General features: G+C 45.2%; 1 long non-coding RNA gene across 1 annotated transcript; it reads right to left on the reverse strand.

Annotated features, from left to right (window-relative positions):
• Window positions 1–15,296: 15,296 nt before the first annotated feature.
• Window positions 15,297–18,323, reverse strand: LOC115546080 (uncharacterized). The gene is made up of 3 exons (XR_003977190.1): window positions 18,111–18,323; window positions 17,172–17,399; window positions 15,297–16,474 (listed from the first exon to the last, which is right to left on the reverse strand). It is a non-coding gene; the product is annotated as an uncharacterized LOC115546080 (long non-coding RNA).
• Between the last annotated feature and the right edge of the window lie 449 nt (window positions 18,324–18,772).

Raw genomic sequence — 18,772 nt, forward strand, 5'->3', positions numbered from 1 at the left:
CTACAAAATTCTTGATTCCAGCTACCTTTCCGAACAATGTGCCACTGCACTTGATGCATAACGTCAACATGTGTTGTGGCGTGTCTATACATGTCCCCAGCTGTTTTGTAAGACGTGGGTTGTGTTGCTACACTGAGCTGGTGTGCCGTCAGCATTGTCCTTCAGAATGTGTGACTCCTGTTGTTATTGCACGTCGGCCATGATTACACAATTATTGAATTTCCCCACTTTCACAGCCCCCATTTGAACCTAGGAACCTGTGTTTGTTATTGCCTGTGCTGTGATTTCAGATTTTCAAGGGCTCTATAGTGTATAGAGAGCTTGCGATAGCAGCAAGTGAAGTTAGATGCTATTAAAACTGCTGCTGACAGATATTCCCAGTGTTAATGAACAGAGCGTGTGCAGCCAATGAACTCCCAATTTAATTTTTAAGAATCATATAGAAATGAGAAAACCTATAATTTCTCATTTCATCATTGAGATGATTGCAAGAAATCACCGTTAGCGGTTTCCCATCACACCGCAATATGGTAGGAACCGACGCAACATGTTTCGATGCGGGACTCTTCAAGGTCGTTTAGCTGGATTGGTATTAATGATGTTAACGCTGAGTGATGTGCCATGCGATGGGAGGAGGAGGAGAAGGATTTTACACTGAACAGGTGCAGCCAACCGGGGGGAGAGTCAATAGGAGGTGGAGACGCTGGGGCCTTCCAGGTTCTGTTCTCAGCTGGAGTACAGGGAGTGTAGATAAAGTGATAGTTAGGGCCGGACACGGATAAACCTGGGGAGGAGACACTAGCTAGGCAGTAAAAAAGCAAACGCTCCCACGGATGCCAGTGATAAAAAAAAAGAAAAAGGCTCCAAATCCGGTGTGATTGTTCTTTTTGTTTTAGCAGCAGTAGTCAAAGGAGCAGCTCTGGAGAGCCGGGATGTAATGTTTTATCTCCTTCTGTTCGTTTAACTCGGGGAAAGCGAAAGGCAGCTTAAGAGGAGGAACTACTATCAAGTGTCCAGAACTGCGCACTAGCATACTAAACAGTAGGTCAGGACAGTATGTAGTACTATCCGGAATTGCATGCCAAAAACGGCATGCTCAAAACGGATGGCATGTCATTGGCTAGAGCGGATGATTGGAGAGAGAGGAGAGGTAGGAGAAGGATATTGCAGTGCTTTGCAATGCTCTGTACACTACGGCTCTTATTCAAGGACGCCCTCCCACTCTTCTTTGGGGGGGGGGGGGGGGGGGGGGGGGCAGGTTACAAGTGACCATTACACAAACATGCACATACACACAGATCCTCACACAACCAACGCCATCCCCAATCTCCTCCGCCACCAACTGATCCATCCCGAGTCAGCCAGGGCTGTTGGCATCCACTGATCGATGGATCCCTGCAGATGACTTGGAGGCGAGGAGCCAGATGAGATCAGCGGCAGGCCAGTGGCTGCATGTTGGAATGTAAAGAAGCGTGGAGGAGAACTGTGGATGAACGTTAAGGGGAGTGGGGAGAGGAGGAGAGAGGAGGAGGAGGAGGCCGGACTGGGGGGCGTGGAGAGGGAGGAGGGGTGGAGGAAATAGGGAGAATAGGTACAGGAGGAGACGTGGAGGAGGAGAAGACGATGAGGAGAGTGAGGCTGCAGAAGAGCGGGACAGGGTTTGAGTGAGGAGCGGAGGAGAGGTGTCAGAGTGGAGAAGGAGAGGCATGAGGGGAGGAGGTGAGTGAGGGAAAAGGTAGAGAAGGAGAGGTATGAGGAGACGAGGTGAGTGTGAAGAGGGGAGAGGAGGAGCGACGAGAGGAGAGGAGAAAGAGGGAGGGCGATGAGAGGAGAGAGGAGGAGGGCAACACGTAGAGGAGTGGAGTGGTCGCAGGAGGTCTTTGGCACCCTGCCGGCAGCGGCCGGGGTCATGTGCCTCCGGGGAGATAATTAGATTGGAGAAAACGACTCGGGAAGTGTCCCTCCTAGCGAGTCTGCCAGCCAGTGAGCCATCAACGTCAGCCCCCAGCCCCCCCCCCCTCCAACAGCACAACCCCAACACCCACCACACCCACCCCAACAAACACGCTCTCTCTGTGTGGTGTGTGCTATGTATTTCTAATTACACTTTCTCTCATAGATGTTAACACACACACACACAAGCACACACACACACACACACACACGCACACACACACAAGCACACACGCACACGCACACACACACACACACACACACACACACACACACACACAAGCACACACACACACACACACACAAACAAACAGACAAATAGACTGACACAAGTAGGCATATGCAGTACCCACTGTACACAGATGCAGATCATCTGTTTTTCACATCATGTCTTTGAGACACGCAGCTGTCATCCAGACAGCTTCTCTGTATCTGTCCCCCCGGGCAACCGTCTCCCATCGCAGACAGATCCATCGGGTCCCCATCTGTTTACCATCTATCGATACGCCCACTGCCCATCTAATAAATTCCTGCGATACCCAAATTATTCAAAAGAACAACAGCTTCTGCACCGTTTCAAAGCCCCTGTCAAGCACGCTGTGGGCCATTAAACTCCTGCCAAGTAAATTAGGCTGCTCTTCCATTAGTCAAGGTTAAAGCTGTTTGAGCCCCTCTTGGCAACAATTGGGGAGCACTAGATCATCGTGCCCTACATCGAGGAGGAGGAAGAGGAGGACATAACATAACCAGAGGGGATTCACTGCCCCTAGTCCCTGTACCAAGCCGCCCACCATGCGGTTGGACATCCACCGACAATATGGCAGAGATGAGGAAACAGGGGGGGCTTTGGTGCATTATATGCCTATAGTATCGTATATTATTAATCCAATAAAGGGACACCGCGTCATGTTTCATTCCGGACCTCAAATTCAAACCGCTTTTGCCGGCACAAAAGTTGGAACAAACTTTCAGCAAGAAGGTTAAGACAGGTTACCCGGTCCCGGGTTTATTTGATTTGATCATTTGAAGTTGAGGAACTAATGATTTTGGTTTGCTGGACACAGTCATTTTGATAGTAGCATGAAGTGGAAGTATGAAGTTGAGTATGAAGTTGAAAAACCAGACCAAATAAAATAAAAGAAGCCATTTCTGTTGGCGTAAATACCAGTGTCTGCCATACATTTCTTGGGCGTTTGACTTGACTGCAGGAGAGCGCTGACTTTGGTTTCAGTTGGATGTGCATACCTTCTGCATCTGCAGGCTAGAGCATCTCCTCCCCCTCATTTCACAATATAATACTGCTATAACATTGTTACATTACGGAAGAGAGCCATAGATAAAATGAGAGCGAGAGAGAGCGACACACTAATTGAAGCATGAGTCGCAAGCATGCAAAAAGTGTGACAGTTGCGCTTTGCTTGTGTGATGGTTTGTAGGTGTCTAGGTGTGTGTGTGTGGGGGGGGGGGGGAATGACGTGGTAAGTTGGTACAAGAGTTACAGTTTGGGACATAAACACAGAGTCATTTCTTCACCGTTTCAGACACAAAACCATTACCACAGCCAGCGTGAAGTTCGCACCACAGCCTGGAGTAATGATGTCACGCGGGTTTAAGGATCGATCCAAGGAGATTAAAACATGACGGCCTTGAGGCCACCATGAGAGGTTGATGGATTCAATGTAGCCTCAAGTATGAATGTATATTCTGACGGTCGTAAATAAACAGTGCTAAGTTAACAGTGAGTGCCCCAAACAGTGCTTTTACTGTGGATCATAGCAACACCCACCACGCAGTTTCCTACAACCAACATTCACTCAACAAGTCCAACATCAAACAATCAACACCAAGCATCCAACCACCATCAAACACCCAACAAATCGAACATCATACATCCAACGAACAGACGTCAAACATTCAAAAATTCAACATCTAAGGACCAACATTCATCAATCAAACATCATACACCCAACATTCATAAATCAAACATCTAACAGGCAACATTTGACATCCAACCATCAAGATTTACCCAACCCTTAACAAACAACATCCCTCTTCCTACCACGACCATCTTAAGCCCCCCTCTTCTCTTGCCAACACTCTTTCCCGTTGTCTCTCTGGGAACCTTTCCATACAGCACACACAAGGAGCCGGCCACCGCGGGATGAACCCCCAACCCACCTGTACCCTACCACCAGCGCAGCACCATCTATCATCAGTCCATGGGACAGATGGCGTGGCGCTGGCGGTGAGATGCACTCTGGGGAAGCGCTAAGCCCTGCCCCCCCTCACAGGCCATAACCCTGGTTCACCTGCAGCAGGCTGGGCTCAGGTCAGGGGTCGTTCCCACGGGTGGTGGCCCCCTTTCATGGACCGGGGAATCAGAAGCAGAACGGTCACACTGGGTGACTGCCAGAGAGAGAGAGAGAGAGAGAGGGGGGGAGAGAGAGAGAGAGAGAGAGAGAGAGAGAGGGGGAGAGAGAGAGAGAGAGAGAGAGAGAGAGAGGGGAGAGAGAGAGAGAGAGAGAGAGAGAGAGAGAGAGAGAGGGGGAGAGAGAGAGAGAGAGAGAGAGAGAGAGAGAGAGAGAGAGAGAGAGAGAGGGAGAGGGAGAGGGAGAGGGAGAGGGAGAGAGAGAGAGAGAGAGAGAGAGAGAGAGAGAGAGAGAGAGAGAGAGAGAGAGAGAGAGAGAGAGAGAGAGATAACGTTTCGGACCACATCTGGGACTGAGCAGAATGGCGGAGAGGAGCACATTTTTTCTGGTGAGGGGTTTATTTATTCCTCCTCCGCCTGGCATTCTTGTCTTGCTTTTTGCTTTTTTCAGCTTATCAATATAAATGGCCTAGATGAGTGAGTCCGCGTGGGATACGGTGTGAAGACAAGGACGCAGGAAAGTTCAGCTTCCATAACAGCTCTACGCTTGAGTTTGGCTGTGTTTAGGCCTGGAGAGAGCGGAGAAAGAGAAAGAGTTGAATTTAGGGCCGAAGGAGAGAGAACAACAAAATAAAGCCAGGGAGAAAAAAAGGGTTCAGCTATTCAGATATCCAGTGTGGACTCTAGGTTACCCTGATGTTATTGCCGCCTCCTCATCCTCTTCCTCTTCATCCTCCAGCTGTGGTCTGTGGTTATCTACTGCTCCCCACTCGTTGCCAAGAGGAGCTCCCACCTGAGAGCTCCAGCTGTCGCTTATGGGAGAGCAGCCTAAAACTATTTGGTAAATCCCAACCAATCAGATGGAGTCGTGACGTTCCCTGCCGTAACCCCAGTCCAATGAAACATTCAACGTTCAGAGTTGTAACAACAAACTCAGATCCAGTGGAGTAAATTTACACAAAACATGTCCTTTATAAGAGGTACTCTGTTCATGTCGTCTGCTCTCCCCAGGTCGACACTAACCTGTACTAACATAACCTTTTCATTCTGATGTAGTTAGGGTGACCAGATCCCAGCAAACCATTTGTGGGACAAAGTGTATGCTTATGTCCCACATATGGTTTGACCTCTCTCAGCATTGCCTTGCAGGTTTTCCCCCAGTTACGATCTGTTTCCCATTCTTGGTTGTAGCTGGATTTCCTTTCCTTTGCAGTAGTCTCCATCATGTTTGTGGTGACTTTGTGTTGAGCAGCAATTTTCCCTGTTGGGCGTTGTGTAGCAGGCAGCCAATTCAGTGATAGGTCTACCTGCACTTGACCCACGTGCGCACGTATGATTAACATCAAACACAGCCCGCTGCCAGATTTAAGAAAAACATCTGTCCTGCAGTGATTGGACTTTGGCAAACTAGAGCCAATCAAAATGTGTGACATCATCTTAATATGGAGTACGCAGGATAGAAGCTTTAAACTCTATGCTTAAAAGCGATACACCCCTAGATGTACTTCTAGACTAGAGCAAAGAAGAAAACACTTATTAGTATATGGAACGAGATATGGGCCTGATTGCTTGGGGGTAAGTGCATACATTTAAAGGGGTTAAGTAAGTGAGTGTCATTTGTTAGAAATGGCATGGCCATTCACTCAGTAGTGAAAGAAATGCGCTGTGAGAATATCTGTTCTGGTTGCCTGCCCCTGTATGAGCTATATATATATATACGACTGTACATTTTGCCAATTTGTCAATCACAAGTGTGTGAAATTCAACACTTCTTGATGGCTCAAAGCGACAAAGGCAGCAGAGAGGGAAGGGATGGTTTTTGGATGTCTCTCTTTGCTATATATATATATATATATATATATATATATATATAATTATATATATAAATCGAATGCGGCTGATACATTAATTTCGCTAATTCTTTACTCCCTACATCGGTATCGGCACCGGCTCCTTAAATCCAGTATTGGTCAGGCTCTACTCTTTACCTCTCTCAAATCTTACCTACAACAGTTGTTATTTCTAAGTAAATGTACTGGTATATTTAGGTCAACAATTAACTAACTTTATTGGGAATCCAAATGTGGAATTTGCAAAAATTGGCAGCTACATCAGAAGCAGCCAATTGTATCCCTCTCACATCCAACCTTTTCTGTGAAATCGGGCCAATATTTCCCAAAGGTATGTGTTTGTAGCTCTCATGTCTTTGTGGGGCTTCCAAACCTTAGCCTCGAGAGACCATCTCGATCTCTGAGATCACATTCTGTCTTCTCTCCAGATCAGTCTGGCTTCGCCCAACAACAATTGAAATGCCAGGACCAATCAGCGATCAGGTGATGGAGTTCCGGTAGATGACAAACACTGAGCGCTGCAGTCTGCTGAATCATACAAATAAAAAAAAAGTGTAGCAATCTATGGAGCAATCAAATAAGTTTTATCCCAGATAGACGGAATAAGGACGTAAAGATTTACAGAATTTAGCACTTTCAGTTGATGGACATCGAAGGGCGCTCCAAAATTTGGAAATTAATCACTGCCCGGTCAAGGCCAGGCGGATATCGTGCAACGCAAGTATCAGGATGGTCTCGTGAGACTATCCATACCCAGCTACCTCTGCATAACGTATGAATCTGTCCCTTGAATGATAATGTGAATGAACCGATCCCGGTCACTCTGTCTAGAAGGGTTGGCATATTTGAATGTAAATCTTCCTCATATAGTCCCAGACAGAATCACCTTGGGACGGGCCGCAATAACAATCCCTGACGCTGTTTGTGGTCTTTTATTATCATTTATTCCCTTTCTCATTTTATCCATCTCTCTCCCTTCTGTCTAAATAATTCACCATGGTGGTGGAGCACTTAATGTTGATCTATTCACTCAATGTTAAAGAGACCTGAGAGCTCCACAGAGACTGCTCCTCTTCCTCCTCTCTACTCCTCAACTTCCTCCTCCTCCCCCTTCTCTTGCTCTCTACTCCTCAACCTCCTCCTCCTCCTCCCCCTACTCTCTACTCCTCCTCCTCCTTCTCCCCCTCCTCTTGCGCTCTACTCCTCAACCTCCTCCTCCTCCTCCTCCCCCTACCCTCTACTCCTCAACCTCCTCTCTACTCCTCCACCTCCTCCTCCTCCTCCTCTCTTATCCTTCACCTCCTCCTCCTCTCTGATCCTCCACCACCTCCTCCTCCACCTCCTCGTTCACCGTGTTTGTAAGCTGGCTAACTGGGTCAGCTCGGCCAGTAGCGTTTGTATAGGTTCTTGAGCCGCAGTGGTGGTGATACTTATGGTAAAGCGTGTGTGTGTGTGTGTGTGTGTGTGTGTGTGTGCGCGTGTGTGTGTTATAAGATAAGATGTTATGTAATTTATCCCAAGGGATATAATTGTCGAGCAAACTAGTTACCAGTGCAATTCCAAGATACACAATTCCACAAGTAGTAGTTAACAGAAAGGGCCGATCATAATGATTAAATGGTGAGGTTTATGTCCCTATATCTAACATCAAAATACCACAGGTCAACAATTAGGGTCACAGAGATGAATGAGAGAGGGAAATAGCTATAAAAAGAGTCAAACTGAAGTAAAGGTAATGTATATTGTTCCATTGAAATGTTCAGTGATTTGCTACTCTCCCTTCAGTTCCTTGTTCCAACACACTGCTCTCACGATTCTCGCTCTGACTCTTTAGCAGGACCGCTGGTGCGGCCATCTTGTCAGCCAGCGACCTCACACTCACCACCTTCCCATGGTGATGCATAATGATGCAACCCTGACACGTATGTAACCCTGTCCCGGAAGGCAGATACAGCTCATATTATCCTGAAACTGTCGTTTCGCTGCGGAGCTACGTCCTCTGTGACTCCTTCTCCACCTCTCCTTGGGGATTTAAGGTCTCTTGATCGCCAACGCGCTCGGACAAAGCGACAACAATATATGTGTGTGTGTGTGTATGTGCTTGTGTCTTTGTGTGTGGTATTTCAGTCTACTGTCTTGTGTGCGGGCCGCTTCAGACTGCCCACCAGGGAGAGAGAGTGAGACACCGAGGAAACTCAATTTAGCTTCTCATTTTCACTCAGATCCCACATCTGATGTCACATCTGTGCGTCATTGGGTGTGAGGGTGTGTGTGTGTGTGTGTGTGTGTGTGTGTGTGTGTGGGGTCCGCTAATAGTTTCCACAAGGAGAAGGCTCAATGCTGGTGTGTTTCTTTCTTTTACCTCCCACATGTCTGGAGATGAGATCTGCTCATTAACACTTGAATCTGTGTTTTTGGATATTCAAGCACTTGCTTGTTGCTTACGCACAGACATACCACACATACACACACACAATCACACAAACACACACACTCGGGTAAGGGTCTGGGATTGAGGTCGGCAGGGTTGTGTCCTTGGTAGCTTTCTTCCTGTTTGTGTCTCAAAGCGCATCCTCAATTAAATTACCACATGCTGTGAAGAATGCTGGTCTGTTATTTACAGACACACGCACACACATAAACAGACACTACAGACACTCTTTATCCACAAACTTCCTAGCACTTTTTCATTCGCACAAACATTCAGACAAAGTAACACACTTCACACACACACAACAAACCTTAAGACAAATCCACACATACACACACGCAGTCACACATACCTCAAGACACTTCCACATACGCACACACACACACACACACACACACACACACACACACACACACACACCCACAGATAAATACACAGACACAAACATACACACAAACATTCAGACACTTGCAGACACAAACTCTCTCTCACACACATGCATGCACACACACTGCGTACGTCCATCTGTGTGACGTGCTGAGGAATGGAGCTGTTCCAATCGATGTGGCAGGTCTGTGAAGCAGCCGGTCAAGGCTAATTGATTTAGCTCCAGTGTTAACTCCCATTCACCAGCAGGCCAGAGGGGCGACTCACTGCCCTCACAACTACCACTTCTGCTCCAGTACGGCTAATAGTACTACGACTACTACACCTGCTCCTTCCTTGTGTACCATTTATGAACATTTATGGACTAGAAAAAGTGTATTTTGAGCACATGAAATGTTATGCGTTTGTATCTGTCTGCATGTGTGTGTGTGTGTGTGTGTGTGTGTGTGTGTGTGTGTGTGTGTGTGTGTGTGTGTGTGTGTGTGTGTGTGTGTGTTAAGACATATGCCAGATCCGCAGGGACCTGCATCACTTCCAAGCTGTACACTGACCCACTTACCTGGGGGTCTTGGCTCCCCCCTTCTTCCTCAGTCTGGTGGAAAACCAGAGATTATGGAGCACTGAGATCATTCAATCTGACATGGCCTAATTTATAATGTTTGCCTCATATCTCTGACAATGTGTGCAAAGCTATATTAATATAAAGTCAAATGTTAGTGTAAGTGTGAACAACTTTACAAATATAAGCAAGAAAATTATTATCGCTGATATGCTCGAATGAGTGCTAACAATGCGATTTCTGGGCACCAAAAAGTGCTGCAAATTATTTCTCTTATTTATATTCTAATGCTTAGAAGACCTACATTACAGCATTTATCAGTACAACTGATTATTGAAAAATGAAAAGTAGTAGTGTAAGAATATTAAGAGCATGCTATATTCCCTATGGTTCCAAACACACTTAACTGACTTTACTTTGCACCGAAGAAAAGCAGGTGGACACATTCAAATACAGAAATAATTAAAAATTCTTGACAGCCCGATCTTTCTCTGCTTCAGCAGTGCTAACCCATGCAGCTTGTTAGCGTTAGCTTGTTAGCATTAGATTGCCATGTCAGTCCATGTGTCATGTCAGTGTCTGCTGACTCTGCACTAGCTCTGCTCACTGTCTGCCCAATTGGCTCCCCATTATTATTATCAGCCCTGAATTTGTGTTTTCCCTCAGTCCAGTGCTTTTCTTTTGGGCATTCAAGGCTGTTGCTGCGATCCATGCAAACCAGGCAAACGTGTCCTGTATTAGGCCCCGTTCACACGAAGCCGAAACGGGGGAAACCGTTACGGTTTCGATCTATCCGGTTTCGAAGTATCTCCGTAAAGACGAAGCCAAGCGAAACCGGGTAGATCTGTAGAAACGCTGTAGTACACATTCCAGGCCCATAAGGGGCGCCTCTTCTGGTACAGAAATCCAGAAGAAATGAAATAAGAAGAAGAGGCGAGCATGCGCATAAAGGCTGCCCTTATGCGCACGCTCGCATGTGATTTCTGAGACTCCGCGGGCTTAAGAGCCATTGGCTAGGAGGTCGAGGGGTGGGGCGATGACGTCATGGTTTGCGGTTTCAGTCGGTTTCAGGCGTACACACGAATCCAAAACGAAACCAGGTAGATTTGAAACCACCTCCGAGGGTGGTTTCAGAAGTTTGCGGTTTCGGTCAGCGGATTCGCCGGCTTCGTGTGTACGGAAGGCCGAACCGTACAAGACCTTTGCGGTTTCGCCATGAAATCGGCTTTGTGTGAACGGGGCCTTAGGCACGCTCACAAACTATGTAACCAGTCCAGAACCTTGAATGTCGAATCATCAATAAAATGTCCCTAAAGGCAAGAGCGGGATTATTTTGCAGCGGAGAACAGAAAGTGCTTGTGGAGTTATGTGTATGAGGAATACAAGCACATGATAACAAAAAATCTGAACACTGTTACCGTTAAAAAAACAGGTATCGCAGATAGGCTGAAGGAGAAAATAGTATTAAGCGTAACATAATTTAATGGAATATTGACCACAGTTTTGTAATCAGGGAGATGGTGTCGAGGTAACGTGTCAGACTTGTACCCGGTCATCTGGGGTTCAACCCCCATGCAATTAGTAATTTAGGAAGGACTACTGGAGATAAAGAAAATAACTTTTCAAGCCATGCATTTTCCTTTTCTTTGAAAAGATAGGCCAAGTAAATGCATCAGGAAAAAAATATACTATTCTAAATTGACTAACCATAGTATTTATCTCAACAGAAGTGGTCTCGGCAATGACAGAAGAACCGTGGTGGAAACTAGCCTATCCTACATTGGAATAATTGAAATTGTTAAAATTGTGGTTAATCTTGAGTGTGCTATTCTGGAGGAGGATGTACTTCGCCAAGAAGAAGTGAGTATTAAGTTTATTTCTGAACATGCACATTTTTTCTCCTTTAGGTTGACCAATTGTTGTGCTTGCAGGTTGAAGAAATCATATTGTATGAACCAGAGGAGGAGACCCTGTCTGCTGTCGCTCACGACATACCAGATGCAAGTGGGAAAATTAATAGTCTTTGGGCTTCTTGGCATTTTTAAATTCTCCAATGTCTTTAATAAGAACAACCTTCTGTAGAACAACCCTGGGCCGAGCAGCAGGGAAAAATGAAGTGAGTAACTATTCACATTGGTACATTATTAGTACAAGCTATTCTGAATTATTTGTCTCACATGATATCAAGGCCATTTACACAAGGAACCTCTTGCTTAAGATCTTATACAAAAAACTGAAAATTGGCAAAGTTCAGCTGGAAATCAAGAGGCTGGAAAAGGAAATACAAATGCAAACTCTGCACAGGTTCATGTGTAGTAATGTCTTTAATTGATTTGATTTTCTTCCCACAGCTCAGGGAAGATTAATAATTAAAATTGCATTTAATGAAAACGAATGAATTTTTTTGTGATCCTGGGGAAATATAAGACATATTTATTATTTCAAAAGTCAATGGATAGGCCTATTTTCTCTGAAGTAAAGGGAATTACAAAAATAAGCCAATAACAAGATGTCTATGACATTCTCAGGACGTGAACTCGGGCTCCCCGCACCACAGCACCAGCTCAAGACCAACCACCTAACTGATTGTTCCCGATTGCTGCAGAACACATAGGTTCGTATAAAAATGTGTTGAGAAAAAATCCACGATAACGTGCACTTCATTTAATCTTAGACACTTAGGCTGTTTGTACCTCGTATGTCAATTTTTTGGTCTTTCATTTGACAAAATCGTGAGGACTAGGTTTGGCGGAACCTTCTGATGGTACATTTGTTTCCGACAGACTTCTCTGAAACAACGCTGAGGTAACCCTGGCAGCCGGCCACGTGATTGTTTAACAAATTTGAACTCTTGGCGACTCAAAACTAGGCTCCTCCGAGTCTTCATTAAAACATTAAAGGTTTCATAATATACCAGGTGTGAGTGTGATTAGCCATTACAAGACGTACATCTAGGTGGACACACCCACTTGGGATTTCCAGAAGAAGCAGATTTTCCAAAAGGCTTGTAATGGCTAATCACACTCCCACCTGGTGTTATGTCACCTTAACATCAAGATAACCTTTCTCTGCCTCCATCTGCATTTGAGTCCTCCCGAGTGGACCACTGTCCATCAATACCAGCTTAATGATATCGTTGAATAAATAACTTGGGTTGGTCTTTATTTAGCCGCTCCTGTCTAGACTAGAGGTCTGAACTGATCATCATACTGTTGGACACGTATTCCATCGGTAGAAAAAAATAAAATTGATTAGTTTTTAAGTTTTATTAGAAATCCTCATGAGATTTCAAATGGAAACATCTGTTGATCTTTTTGATAAAGCACAACGATTGCAAATGTAGTGGTTATATTTGTCTGTTCTATTTGGAAACCCATCCGGTCCATTCTAGACCACTGGTCCATTCCATCTGATCCCAATCCAATCTAGTGACTCTATCTAGAATCTGTTGAATCTATTGATAAGGTATCCCATCTATAACCCCAGAAGAAGGGCCAACCAGAACAATAGAAGGAATTGGCGCAGGACCGAGAGAATCACGGCAGAACCAAGTGGACGAGCAGGTCATTACATTCTTTGTAAGTACCTCCAGGCCAATTCCAGTAGAGCAAGTACAAAAGATTAAAAATAAATAAGAAATGGAGTGCAAGCGTAGATGTTATCATTCTGGTTTATTGAATGCAGAAATAATTTGGTAAAAGGAGCGTAATATGAGTTAGTGGATCAATTGAAGTTATGGCAGCAGGTTTTGCGAACTAAATATGACAGGAGATCCGTCTGACACACTGGATATAATATAACACTGGATGTGAAAATTTAAATCTAATCAGTGTAACGAATGCATTAAAAATAACCATTTAGATTTTGCAAATGCTTTATTCAAAGTGACTCATAGGGAACATATTTTTTAGTCACTTATCTCTAAGGAGCATGCTAAAAATACTTGAGTAAAACGTTTAAAAAAGATCATTAGGAACAGCAAAACATAATGAATGTACGAGTTCACGGTTCGATTTACAGCGACTCTAACAGGGCAAAAACCCCCAATCATGATCATCACAATCATATTTACTGATAGTACAAACACACACACGTACACAAACACCCACACCTATCGCTCTGAATATAAATCTCTCTCTCTCTTTCGCCTCTCTCTCTCTCATTAGTATTCTGCTGGTAGATTTATTCAAGTCTGGCTCTTACACATCTAATGAATCACATGACTCACACACGCTCCACAGTGTGCGTGTCTGTGTATGCATGGTTGGTATGTGTATGCGTGCGTGTGTGGAGCTTTTACCAACTCTACTCTCATCATCATAACTCCTCTTCATAACACACTCACCATCGGTCCCGCCGTTCTAAGGGTCGGGCTCCAGTGTGGACATGAAGCTGTGTTTACTCAGTTTACTGACTCTACTGTGTTAACTGTTTCTATACAGGTTGTGTGTCGAGTGTGCTGCTGCTTTTAATAAGAAACAGATAAACAGCTCTCATCTGTTTTTCCTCCCTCCCAATCTACCATAGCATTCCCGTTCCAAACTAGGGGTACGGCAGCTGTGTAGACTTTGTAAAGAATTTAGTTTGGATTTGTTAAGCCCAAAGCATACAGCCATGTTGGGACAGATATTTTAAGAATTTTTATGGCCAAAATATACTTGAGTCCTATACGAAGTACACTCTGTATGCTATGGACTGTACACCACTATAAATATTACAATGTAGAGTTTGAAACAAACATCCACACACACGCACACACCTGCAAAGACATACACACACTCGGTGGTCTGAAGGAAGCTGATTCAGGTTTAAGCTTCCAGGACTACCGAAGGAAAATAAAATGCTCTTGGCTTCTTAGCAGATCACTGCTACCACAAGTTCACCTGCAACACTTCATCAACCCCCACCATCCAGCTGCACATTCAGCCCGAGGGAAGGACACAAAGATCGGAAGATTTAGACGCACAGAAAAATAGAGAGAGACAAATAGATATTTAGAAGTCTTCTTCTTCTTTTTTCTTTGTTACTCCTGAAACCTGATTTTTTTTCTGTTCGTTTGGGGTGCATTAAGTTTATAGTCAAAAAAACGAAATTAAACGAAAGAAATATAATATTAATGAAATTGTGCATTAGAGACTTGTACAGATATTCCGGCAATATCAACCTTCTCATTCACCCTTCTACATGTACAGTATATAAGTACAACCTCTATCTTTGACAATCCTAAAGATCATCCAAATGTCTAATACCATTTTCTTGGCAAACTGGAGCCTGAAGACATGTTTAATTTCAGAGTCAGTTCCCTGGAGGGACTTCATTATCGAGCAAGCACATTTCTGTATTGTCAATCAAGCAAAGGGCAGGGATATGGACACATAGGATATATGGATTCATGCATAACCTAACCATGCGTGACTGACCCAGTTTTTCGGGCCGGTATTCCTGCAGAAGGGCAGTTGTGTATGGAAGCTGACGTCAAGCCACACGACTGAGCTGGGTCCAACAACCCGCCCATCCACTCCCTTAGTTCCTCGACTGGGGGAATACACCACCCTCACTAGAGCCATGTCTCCTCTTCTTTAATGAGCTGCTCTTTAATCAGCCAACAAGGATGCATTAACACACACAAACACATAGGATGATGCTGGTAGGTTTATAGAGTCACAGGGGCGAGAGAGAGAGAGAGGCACCCTCAAAGAGACAGAGAGATAGAGAAAGAGAGAGTGAGAGTGAGAGTGAGAGTGAGAGAGAGAGAGAGAGAGAGAGTGTAAGAGTGAAAGGACAGAGGGAAGGAAACAAGAAAGAAAGAAGGGGAAAGATATATGAGATATAGAAATAAAAAACAGAGCAGTATCCCACTTATTTCACGATCAAAATTCTACAGCCAAAAACCACACTAATATTGTAGTGTAGTGTTTCTGTTTAATGTATTGTGCTGTATACTGTTTTGTTATGTCTTGTTGTATATTATACTGTGCTGTAGTATTGAACTGTACTGTAATTGATTGTAGTGTTCTGTAGTGCATTGTATTGTCCTGTAATCACCGTAGGCTGCACAATGCTCCCAGCCAATGGTTGAACACAACACCTGCATCACTTTAGCCCAGGTTAGTACGGTATCTACTGTTTAGCCCATGTTAGTACAGTATCTACTGTTTAGCCCATGTTAGTACAGTATCTACTGTTTAGCCCATGTTAGAACAGGATCTATTGTTTAGCCACATAACAGTTTCTGCTATTTAACCATGTACTACTTTTACCATTCTTCACAGCAATTAGACCCATTGTGTGCAGTGCAATTAAGTGAGTGTCTTTTAGAAGGTAGTCTTAAAGATTATTATAAGCCCAATAGACAAATGGTAATTTATATCATAGTTTATTATAAGCCCAATAGACTTATGGTCATTTATATTCCATGATAAATAACATCTACCCAAGGACAAAGACTAAACAAATGTTTGTTTTTTTGGGAAAACAGCTTGAGCTTTGTCGATTATTCCTCCAATAAGAAGCTCTTAGCTTGATTGCCAAAACAATGAAGGAGCGAAGTAATGTTTAATGTATTGGCCGTGAAGGACTATTGAAACGCATTTTGGGTGATGGATGGCCACTCCCCCTCCCTCCATCAATCAATCCAGCTCCCCTCTCTCCCCACTTCTTGATAAAATATGTCTAGAATAACCGAGGCAGCGGTTGTTCTTCTATTGGTGAACAGGTAGCAAAATGGATGGTGGCTTCTTTGCATGTGCGTGACATCATGTGTAATCCTGCTGAACCGAGGTGGAGGAAACAGAACTCAGTACCGTGGTCAGCTTGAGTCTTTATTCTGCGCTGGGGGTGCGCGGAGTATCTACTGATCCTTCCTCTTGGGCTCACTGGTTGTGACGGAAAGCATGCGCCCTCGTGACTTTGGGAGGGGGAGACGTCTGGTTGGAGGAGGAGGGAGGGAGGAGGAGGAGAAAGGGAGGAGGAGGATGAGAGAGGAAGATGAGAAGGGGGACCATGAAAGAAACACATCATCTGATGCCAGACCTACACAGTGAACTGTAAACAGAACAACAAAAGAACTCAGATGCCATCATGTTGCGTTGATATCTGTGCACATGCTTACAGAAAGTGAAAGACAGTCTCTTGTTAGGCCTCCTCTTCAAAAACACATATTCTGTTTTAACACAGGATAGTCCTATGATGATCAGGAGGAAACTTATTTTATGTTAGATCTCAAAGATATCTAAAAACTTGAACCCTGACTGGCTAAGGTTTCCTAAAGGGGAACTTTCATTATCGCCGTCCATTGCTGTAAATCAACAGACAGGCACTTACTATCTTTCACGTATCATCAATCATAACTCTCATTAAGTGGTTGGATTTTGCCACTTCACTTCTTCCACTGACCCAAATTCCCCAACCACCACTTATCCATTAATGGCCATGTTATCCCTTTAATAGTTAATCACTTAATGGAAGAATGCAACAAACTGATAATGTAATTTCGATGTGCATGTAATAAACATACTCACTCATATTTCACCGTACCACTTACTCATATTAACCATCTCTATATTCTACCGTTAAATTCGTTGTGACGAGCCAGTGGGAGGGGAAAGGCGGATCTTCTCCTACCATCAGAGGAGCCATACTGAACAGGGCTGTCGCGCGGTTGGCAGGACTTCCGCTTCCCGGCAGAGGTCTGCTCCATTAGGGACCACAGCTAAACATCACACCATCAGGCAAACAGGGCAGGGGAACAGGCAGTCCCTCTGCCGACGTATTGCCACCCTGCAGCTCAGAGATCCAGCTGTGGATAAGGCTCGGTTGGTCCGTTCCATTCGCAGGGATGTCCTTGGGGGACTGAAGTGAAGGATGGAGGGTGGGATGGAATAAATAAAAAAATGCAAACAGCACTTAAAAAGAAGAGCGTAAATCATTGTGAGCATACCAGAGTATGCATGTGTGTGTGTGTGTGTGTGTGTGACCTGTGCATACACACAGCTGGTCCTTTCAAACAGGTGGGTGACCCATTGTTCCAGGGTGCTGAGCTCAAGCTCCACCCCCCCCCCCCCCCCTCAGCTTGTCCTTCCATTGGCTGACACGCTCGTCTTCCATCTGACCTCTCAGCTTCTGGAAGCTGACGGATGACACGTATCAATATAGATCGAGATCTCCCTCCTCCCCCTAACCTAGGGTGGGGAAGGGGTGGTGGTGATGATGATGGTGGGGGTGGTGGTGGTGTTGGTGGTGGTCTTGATGATGGTGGTGGTGGTCTTGATGATGGTGGTGGTGGTCATGATGATGGTGGTGGTGGTCTTGATGGTGGTGGTGGTGAATGTGGTGTTGGTGATGATGGTGATGATAGTGGAGATGGTGTGAGGATAGCGGTGCATCTGGTGCTGATGATGGTTGTGATGCGGGGATAGTGGTGGCTTAAAACTAGGGTTAGTTTTAAGCTAGTCCACCTGTCTACCATCTGTGGGAGGATCACGGTGAGGCTAGGGTCGCGATGGGTATCGGGGGGTAGGGGGAGGTGGTTGTCAGATGGCCTGGGTAAGGGCGCTGCTGTACCTGATCACACCCGGTCTGAACTTAAGCTGTGCGTCAAGCAGCTCCAGGTGGTCCAGAGCTTCTTTCTTCCCCGCCAACAGCTCCTCACTCTGGGCTGAATGCTGAAGGAGTCGCCCCCTAGTGGTCGGCTGGGAGACCGGCGCCGTCACCTCCTCCCGGGCCGAGGGGAGAGAGAAAGAGAGGAGGGCGAGAGGGGCGAAAGAGGTTCAAGAGTGGGCTAGAGAGCGGAGGGGGGAGAGGGGAGAGCAAGGGGAGAGAGCGGGGGAGATGGGGGAGAAGAGAGAGAAAGGAGGGAGAGAGGAGGGTGAGGGGAAGAGGGAGAGGAGAGAGAAGGGGTGAAGAGAAAAAAGGTTGATAGAGGACAGAAGAGAAATGAGAGATCCATGCTTAACACCTCCTTTGTTCGTGTGATATTGACCTAGATTTATAGACTTTATACTTAAAACATAATAATAACAGAAGGAGGAGGAGGCTGAATAGGTAGAAGAAGAGAGAAGAACATCTCTGCGTAAACACTGAATGCAGTTGTTTTCCATAAACCTTAGACTGCACACCAGGCAATTAAAGTAATAAATGGATGTTGGTCCTCTGCTATCGCCTGCTCTGCGCGAACCCTGTGTGACTTCATAACAACGTCCTGGGAAAAGTTATAAATGGGATTG

Source organism: Gadus morhua, chromosome 6, assembly GCF_902167405.1.
Source record: "Gadus morhua chromosome 6, gadMor3.0, whole genome shotgun sequence".
Lineage (NCBI taxonomy): Eukaryota > Metazoa > Chordata > Actinopteri > Gadiformes > Gadidae > Gadus > Gadus morhua.